A 10,030-nucleotide genomic window follows, 5' to 3' on the forward strand; every position below is an offset into this window, starting at 1 on the left:
ATGGAGCCAAGTCGCTAAGTAAGAATTAGTATTGCTTAGTCATTATTGATGATTACTCTAGGTTCACTTGGGTAAAGTTTCTAAAAACAAAAGATGAAACCTTTGAAGATTTTAATAATTTTTTGCAAATTAACAGAAAATGAAAAAGATACCAAAATTAAAAGAATAAGAAGTGATCATGGGGGTGAATTTGAAAATTATAGGTTTACCCAATTTTGTAAAATCAATGGATACAAACATAAATTTTCATGCCCTAGAACCCCCCAACAGAACGGTATAATAGAATGGAAAAATAGAACCCTACAAGAGGCCGCTGGAACCATGTTAAATGAGTATAACTTAAATCATCAATTCTGGGCCGAAATAATAAATACAACAAACTATATTCAAAATAGAATTCTAATTAACAAAGTACACAATAAAACCCCCTATGAAATATACTATAATAAAATTCCCAACTTGAACTATTTAAAAGTATTTAGATGTAAAGTTCACATTTTAAACACTAAAGATTACTTAGGAAAATTTACACCCATATCAGTCCAAGGAATATTTTTAAGATACTCCTCAACCAGTAGGGCCTATAAAGTCTATAACCAAAATACCCTAAAAGTTGAAGAAACAACTAATGTAATCTTTGATGAAGAAAATAACCTACCTAATATAAATGAAAATGTTGACATTATCCCAAGAATTATAGAAGATGATGAAATTCAACCTAACACTACTAAACTAGAGGAACTAGTTACTGACCCAAGTATAAGACCAACAAGAATAAATACTTCTCACCCACCTGACCAAATTTTGGGTGACCCAAACCTAGGAGTTAGAACTAGATCTTCTTATAGAAACTTGAGTCAGATTGCTCTTATTTCTAAAATTGAGTCGAAGACTATAGAAGAAGCCCTACCTGACCCAGACTGGATCATTGCTATGTAGGAAGAGTTAGCCCAATTTGATAGAAACTAAGTATGGGAACTTGTACCTAAACCCATAGATAAGTCAATAATTGACACCAAATGGATATTTAGGAATAAATTGGATGATCAAGGTGATATAGTAAGAAATAAGGCCAGACTAGTAGCCAAAGGATTCAGCCAGGTTGAAGGGTTAGATTATGACGAAACATATGCACCAGTAGCTAGACTCGAATCCATTAAGATGCTGCTGGCCTATGCAACAAATAAAGGATTCAGGTTATACCAAATGGATGTCAAGTCAGCCTTCTTAAATGGGTTTGTTAAAGAAGGGGTATATGTGAGCCAACCACTAGGATTTGAGGACCAAGACAACCCAAACCATGTATTTAAACTAAAAAAGGCCTTATATGGACTAAAACAAGTACCTAGGACATGGTATGAATGATTATCTAATTACATAATATCCAAGGGCTTTAACCAAGGTCAAATAGATCAGACCCTATTTGTCAAAATCTTAGAAAAAGATATTTTTATAGCCCAAATCTATATTGAAGATATAATTTTTGGCTCAACCAACACTAGAATTTTAAAAGAATTTGTTAAATTAATGGAAAATGAATTTGAAATGAGTTTGGTGGGGGAACTTAATTTTTTCGGAGAGGATTATCGTATCATATCCATGGGGACTTTGACCATGGACTAATTGTATCTGATAGGATGACTTAGAAGGTACACTCGGATAGGATACCTCCACTGATGTGGAAAAGTGTAAAGCTACCTGCTTAACACTTATGAGATACAATCGTTATTGGGGCGTATGAGTTGGAGAGTACATTCGGACATATGATTTGTACTGACATGAGAGAGTTGAAGTTAGCTGCTTAACCTTTACGTGACCCGGTACCACGTGAAGGAAGAAGCAGAGAATGTTTTTGGAGATCAGGTCATCACTTAGTGATTTCCTTGAGGTGTTTGGAGAGAGAGTAGTTCTCTACTTTTTCGTTAGCATGATGGATTATAAGGCGATGATCAGTCGACTCGCCTAACGTTGTTCCATGGAAGATCCTGACTCATGGAACCATTGGATATGATTAGATATCCATGATGTACTTAGGGATATATACCCCGTAATGGTGCGGAGGAAGTGGTGTTAGTTGAGTAATACCTAGGAGTTCTGATCGTAACTAGGTATGATTTCAGAGGATGATCTTCGAGGGATAGAGCGTCGATTGACAGATATTTTGATCAGCTATTTAGTTGTAGTGTTCCTTTATCTTTGTGTTCATTGCTCGATACTGGAGGTTGCTGAACCTCAGGGTGGAGCAATCACAGTATGATGGGGTACAAGACAATGGTTGGACGACTCAGCTAACATTGTCTCTATCAGGTGGCTCAAGACCTTGACCACGTGATCATTTTACCAGATCTTGTGGTCTATATCTCATATTAGAGGGTTTGACTTTTTATCAGCATTTGTCGAGGGACATATATAGGATGATTATGATTGGAGTGAGTGGTATATGAGTTTGTTGCTTGGATGTTACTCTTGGAGGAGGATCCCTGAGTTGACCAGTAAATTTGGGGACCAAATTTTTATTAGTAGGGGAGAATGTAAGATATCACAAAATTTAAATAATAAATATTATTGGACGAAAAATCTTATTGGATTTTTCGAAAATTTTTAGAAATTTTCTGGGAATTTTTCGGAGCTCGTACGGAGGGTTTTGAGGGAATCGAACGGCGGGCGCGGATAAAGCCTATTTGGAATACCTAATTAAAGTGCGATTTGATTGAGGAATTAACTTAGGTTTTAATTACCTAAACCTAAGTTTATAATCCCTAATTTCTGAGTCATTCTCTTCAACCCCGAGCCCTTCTCCTCTTCTCCCTCACGCTCTGCTCTCTCCGGCGATTTCTCTCCCGGCGACGTTGAGCCACCGCATAGTGGGCATTCCGATCGCATTAACACATCTCAGCCCAACGTCGGTCGAGTCTCCTTTCTTCCTCTCCCTCTCCCTCTCGATTCCCCTTCCTCTCTCGCGCAAACGCCCGACGTCGTCGGTGCACGTTCTCCATTGCGATCGCAGCCTCGCCGAGTCACCTGAGGAAGAGCCGTTGGATATAGAAGGGTACCGGCCATCTCCGGTTGAGAAGGCGATCTGGTGGTTGTCTTCTACGGGCGATCGCTAGTGATCCAGAGGCTAGGGCACGCGGGGTGCTTGACTCGTATTATCTCCGATCGATCGAATTCATTTGTTCTTCCTCCTGGATCTGCCTAAAGGAAGGCGACTCGTGCCATCACACGTTGGGATAGATCCGGTGACACCGGCTGTAGGTGATGATTGAGGTAAGCAACGACGGGAAAAATCTTGTGGATTCAAAGATGTTGGTTTATAGGGTTCCAATGTGATGTTTCTCTTGTTTTGGATTAGGGTAAGACATAGGAACAACTCGATGGTTTTCCTTGACCGATCATTGTCCTCTGCATTCTTGCGGCTAGGGGTCTTTGGTAGCTCTCGGATAAAGAGGTAAGGGATCAATTGGCGTGAGTGTGATTCTGGTTGTAGGATTCATCAGATGCATTGCTGTATGATTGCTTCTTGGACAAATTTTTGGAAGGATTGATGTATGAATGCTTCTTTGGCAGCTATTGGCAGGGTTCCGGTGGGTGTTGAGTGTTGATCAGCTGCTACCTCCCAAGGTAAGGGACTGTTGAGGTGAGTTTTGTACTATGAATTAGGGTTTCAACAAATCATTTGTTGTATGGTTGGATTATGGATTGATTCTTGGAAGGATAGGTGTGGGTGTGTGCTTGTAGCTTATGGACAGGGATCATGGTGTTGTGAGCTACTGGATTAGCTGCTTCATCTTAAGGTAAGTATTTTTCCAGTGATGTACCTTGGGTATTTTCTCATTTGTAGGTTGCTAAATTAGGTTTAGGTTTTCTAATAGGTTGTTGAGTTTTGTTCTTGCTTAGATTTATTGGTGGGTATTGCTGTATTCCCTGTTGATATTAGATTAGGGATTTTGGGATTGGAAACTATGAGTTTGGGTGGAAAGTTAAAGGTGAATCATACTAGAACCTAATCTAATTGATTATGGAATGTTAGAGTGATTCCACTTTATTCATAAAAGGAGAAGTAGCTTTAATTTAAAAATAGAAGGGGGCATTAATTATGATTAGTTAATGCGTTAAGGATAGTTATTTCTTTTGATGCATGATTTATACATCGTAGTATATGTATATACTTTAATACATTATATGATACAGGACCTTGATCGAGGATGTACCGCGTGTCGTGAGGTGGTTCTGTTAGATACGAGACTTTTTAAAGGCGGGTATTTCTTCCTTGACCTCTATGTAGATTTTCTTATACTTAGTGCATGGTTATTATTGGATGAATTAGGCTGCTTTATCTTATATCATGATCGGTTGCTGTTTTTCCTGCATGATACTTATGCTTGACCCTTGTGATGATCTATTTAATTCATATACAGTCTCCACTCTTGATATCTACTCTGTTGTGATTTCACGTGTAGAGGATGTCTTGTAGGGATTGTCGGGTTGTTGGTATTCCCTTACTGATTGAGTATATGATGTGGACTGTACATAGGTGGGTATATGTTTTAGAAGTCATCTTGTTGACCGTGCATTTACATGTGGTGTGTACATATGTATTTGTCATGTACTTTTGGAGGAGTTGTGTTGATTGTATGTTTGGGGTATATACACATGTCTGTTGTGTTTTTACTGGAGGATACTTGTTGATTGTACTTATATTTTGTGTACATGTGTCTGGTGGGATTATTGGAGATTTTTGGTTGATTATACATGTGTAGTGTGTACATATGTTTGGTGGGATACGTGGATGTATCATGATGATTATACTCATGTTGGAGGTATTTATGAGGTTTGGGGTGTTGCATGGATGATGATTATATATATATATATATATATATCATGTTCATCATTCATTGCATCTGATGACTATTGTCTCCTTTGTGGTTGAGAGAGTCATCAGTTTGGTTTAGCGCCGCACACTCGGCCACTCATGGGTAGTGGTAGCTGGAGCAGTTGCCGCTCGTCCTGTCGTGCCACTCGGTCACGAGGTTTAGTGAGATCCGGCGTTGTGAGCAGTCAGGGACCCTGATGCTATGTAGTTAGATAACTACTTAGCATTCCGTCTGCCTCAGCTGCTTTATAGCAGTTTGGAGTATGAGGCTTGTACGGTTGTCACGGACCCAAGTCTCTCGGCCATACTGGGGTCGTGGTGTCAGGAGAGGTGTCGGGGGTGACCATGGAGCATGCATACGCAGTTATTATTCTTGCATTTGATGCGCGGTGCATCTGCGTTTGCATAAATGCCTAGTAGATACTAGTTGCATGCGATTGTTGTTGTTGCACTTTTTTGAGATATGATTGTTGCATATGGTTGTCATGCTGCATACATGTCATTTATTTTACATGTATATGCAGTCGTATTTATATTGCACAGGTGTCACGGGTATATCTGTTGCAGATCCGGTGAGTTTACTGATCATTGTATCATGTGTCGATTCCAGATTGGGTATGTATCTGTCATTATGTTAGTTGTGGTTTGTACAGTTTATATGTCAGGTTATTATGTCAGATATGTTTAGGTGCATTGATTATGATAGTATGATCATGTTCTTTATTCCCTACTGAGACTGTATACTTGTGATCTTCATGTTTATTCATAGACCATGCACTATCTTGTCTATTACCCGCTGAGTTACCTATACTCACCACCGCATGTATATCCTTATGTTTTCTGGTAGATGGTTGGAGTGTCGCTCGGAGTATCCTGTCTGCCGGGTCCTACGTCACATCTGAAGACCGTACTTGTTTTCTTTTGTATATCTTTTTATTATTTCTGGCATTGTATTTGTGTTTAGCCATGTGGCTATCTTTAGGTTTTGGTGTTGTATTTGTGTTTAAGCCGTGCCGACATGCATTGTATTTATTTGGTTTGTGTGGGCTTTCCTGTATTATTTTTCCGCTGTGTTGTGTTTTTGTATGGCCGAGTGGGCTGTTAAATATTTATATAACTGCGTGGTTGTTGTCTCTTTTATTCCAGTCGAGTAGGCTGATGATATATACTGCGTGGTTGTGTGAATATTCTAGCCATATGTGGCTGATGTATATTTGTATGTATTTATGCTATAGATTGTCACCGGTACAGGGGAGATGTTGTCGGATTTTTGTCTGGCAGGGATTCCTTTGGGGGCGTGCCAATTTTTGGTATCAGAGCAGGTTTGCGATACTTGCTATGCGTTTTGGATTTTCGAGATTTATCTTATACCAATTTTTGGTATCAGAGCAGGTACGATGCCTGTTATTCGTGTTTTGGATTTTGTGATTCGGTTTTCTTGATTTGACTTTTCGGGTTTTGGGACCAGGCAGCAGCAGGACATCTCCAGGCTTTAGGAGGTATGTTTGCGTATTGTTATCATACATTTCTGTTGGTGTATGTATTGTTGCCCATGATAGTTAGTTATGACATGTGTTAGTATTCTCTGGTTAGTACAGGCCTATTTGTTTGTAGCATGCATTGCATGTGTTGGGTCAATCACTGATCACGGTTGACCTACTGGATATCAAGGATTACAGTCTCAGGGGATTTCCTCATATCATACTATTAGTAGTTTTAGTGTCTGTTACTACTAGTTAGTTGAGAGTCAGAGTCACATACCAGTCTCTATTTTTATTAGCTGGATAGTGGATGATATCTGTATGCATATGTTGACTCAATTTGTATTACTCCGGTTGATTAAATCAGTTTAGGATTGATTTACTTGATCGACTTGTGCAGTGGTGGGTTGACCTATTTTAGTTGGTTCTGTGTTCCTGTTAGTTCGATCAGTAGAGCACTAATTTAGATTCTTTCAGTTCTGTCAGTAGAGGATTGATCTACACCTGTTAGTTCAGTTAGTAGACCTGTTAGTTCAGTTAGTAGAGGACCGTTTTACCCTGGTTGACTTGGGTAGTTAGGGATCGATTTTACCTTAGTTAGTTTTATCACTACAAGAAATTTTAGATTTAACCACACCTAATAGACAACAGTTTTTCGAGAAACTGTTGTCTTTTTGCCATTTAACAATGGTTTTATTGAAAACCGTTGTTGTTCACCATAATTTTTTTTTAAATGACAACGGTTTTTAAAAAACTGTTGTCTAATGTATGTCAAAGACAACGATTTTTAAAAAACTATTGTCTAATGTATGTCAAAGACAACGGTTTTAAAAAACTGTTGTCTTTTAGCGTTGCTTACATGATAATATACAACAGTTTTATTAAACTGTTGTCTATTGAATGTTGTTGAATCCGAAAAAAATAATAGTTTTTTTAACCTAACTTCTTCCACCGAAACCTCCCTTCACGAAATTAACCTAGCCTCTCCACCAAAATTCCAAAACTCATCTCCGCCGAAACCAACCTTCACCCCTCCATCCATCGACCAACTCCCACGTCTCCATCGTCAGCCGGCCGGCCACCATCCCTCATTCTGTCTTCTCCAATCAAGCAGAGACCCAACATCATCTTCTCGACGCCAACATAAGTTTTTGTCTTCTTCTCTATCTTCCTCCTTTCCTACATCCGACCAATCACCTCCTCTCTATCACCACCGGTGGAGCTACTTACTCTCATCTCTCCTGTTCAGGTTTAGAAGAGGAGAGGCCATAACTTCCTTTCAGCAGCCACCGCTCTTCCATCCATCATCCGAAAACTTCTACTTAGGTTAGAGGAGGAACTGAAGCCTTCCCCTTTCTCTCTTCGGGTTAGAAGAGAGGAAGCTCCACTCCTACTTCCGGTAATCCCCTCTTTCTCCGACTCTTCTCTTCCTCATCAAGCTCTGGATTCATTTTCACCACATCACCACCTCTCCTCTTCTGGGTTAGGAAGAGGAAAGCTTTATACCTACCACCGACAACCCCCATTCCCTCTCCACTTCCGGTTAGAAGTGGAGAGTTCATTTCCTCCACTCCGGCAGCCCTTCATCGTCTCCAAACAGCTTGCTCCACTCTGGCAGCCCTCCATATTCCATCTTCTGGTTAGAAGAGGGGAAGAGGTCACTTCTAGACAACCACTACATCTGAAGGTCCATCCGCAACTGAAGCTTCATTCACGTCAACAATATTGGGTTATTTCTACTTGTGTTGGATTGAGTTGCTTGTCGGTTGTTGTTTATCTTTGTTATGTGTAGATGGTTTGATTGATTGTATTGAATTATCCTTCTATGTTATGATTGCATGTACTTTGCTTAATTCAATTCAAGCTCACCAAATGTTTGATGAAATGTATCAATCATTTGTAGTCTATTTATTGAAAACAAAATCGGTTATTTAGATTTCTAAACTTCTCTTTTTTATGTTGAGTCCATGTAAATATTAATTAATATGATTTATCATGCTTTTCTAAATTTTCTTATTATCTATCTTTTGCTGAAGTAGAAACAAAATATTAGTGTACTTAATAATCTGGGAAGATTATCATATATTGAAAGATGTGCTGCATGCATCTTGATCAGCATCCACAATCTAACACCAAGTTTGGTTTCCTATGAATCAGACTTTCTTCAAAGTTCAAACACATAATGTGTGTCCAAATCATTTAGGTATTATTCCTAACAATTCATGTGTTCTTGCTTGCAAGTTCTTATCAGAATCTTAAGGAATTGTTACAATCATTTAAGCATATATTGACATTGTTACAAATCAAATAACTTGGAAAACATGATAAGACATTTTACCATAAGATATTTGTAGATTTATCTGCCGTGTCATCTTGAATTATATTTGTTTAGACAATGTGACATTACAAGCAAATCAATATGGAAAAAGGTCTATTGGTAACTTGATAACAGATGACTTGTATTTTATGAAAATTACATGTTAGTAACATAAATGAGCTTTAGCTTTCAAGGATTATTTCAAGATATTATTTTAATTGTTACTACATTTTTGCAGGGACCACTAGGAAAAACACCAAATTACCCATTTCAACTGATGCTCAATTGAGAACAATGCGAAAGGGATCTGACGACCATCTTGTTCTAAACATCGAGTCTGGGTCTGATCATTCAATTATAGCAAAGTCTGATGCTAAAGGTTTGCACTTCATATTTGAAGAGATTTTAGTTTCCTTGACGAAGCAAATAAATTCATTTTGAAGACATTTTTCTTCTCATGGTATGGTACCTAGCACCAGAAAACTTAAGTTATCAAGAAATAACTTGAAACTCTGCCTGCAAGATTCTCATTTCATACTAACAAACTATTTTTGTTATTATGGAAATACCGTTCAATCTGAGACATGATTTTTGTAGGGTTTCCAGGGGCCATCTTCTGATGCACCGGCCTAGTACAAGGCTAGGTCTCATGGCGTATATGATCTTCATGCATCTATGGTTGCTAGGAGTCATATTATGATATGACCAATAAATTTAGGTTACAAATTATATGATTAGAATGTAATATATCTTTTCATTATTTTTTATACATCTAGTTTATAAACTGGAACTTGAATTCAACAATTCATAAACAGATCCAAAGATGTAAAGTGATAAATTGTTCTATCATAGTTAAGACCATCAACAACATACGTTTGTGTGCTGCGGATAGTATTTTTCTGTTAGCATAGTCATGATCAGAGCCTAATTTTAGTTTACAATTATCTGAGTGTTATTGATTAAGTATTCTGTCCTTTCTTATGGTTCTTTTTTTTTTAAATTTGTGCACTCATTTAGATGGTTTATTATTCTTGTTGTGATGAATTCAGGTCTAGTGAAAATACTGAAGAAGTATGACAAGAGAACAGGAGCACATATCAGGCATCACTTCATCGAAAAGGTGCCGCAGCAGCCATTCTTTACAACTGATCTCCTATACAAACTCGTGAAGGAGTGTGTGGCTAAGCTCGACCACCTCTTCCCCACCAACAACCTGTCAATTTCAGCAGAATGCGACGGACAAAATGGAGTGCCAAAGCTGGCATAATCAGGTGGGAGGGTTCCGGAGTTGGAGGAGATTAAATATATGCAGAGCTTATACATGAAGAGCACCGTAGCAGCGCTGCGGTCCTTGAAACA

The 10,030-nt window shown here is 38.5% G+C and overlaps 1 long non-coding RNA gene across 1 annotated transcript; it reads left to right on the forward strand.

The window, feature by feature from the left end:
- Positions 1 to 7,608: 7,608 nt before the first annotated feature.
- LOC121982654 lies at positions 7,609 to 9,029 on the forward strand. The gene is made up of 3 exons (XR_006112172.1): positions 7,609 to 7,753; positions 7,842 to 8,041; positions 8,910 to 9,029. It is a non-coding gene; the product is annotated as an uncharacterized LOC121982654 (long non-coding RNA).
- Positions 9,030 to 10,030: the final 1,001 nt, after the last annotated feature.

Source organism: Zingiber officinale, chromosome 5A (assembly GCF_018446385.1).
Source record: "Zingiber officinale cultivar Zhangliang chromosome 5A, Zo_v1.1, whole genome shotgun sequence".
In the NCBI taxonomy this organism is placed as follows: Eukaryota; Viridiplantae; Streptophyta; class Magnoliopsida; order Zingiberales; family Zingiberaceae; genus Zingiber; species Zingiber officinale.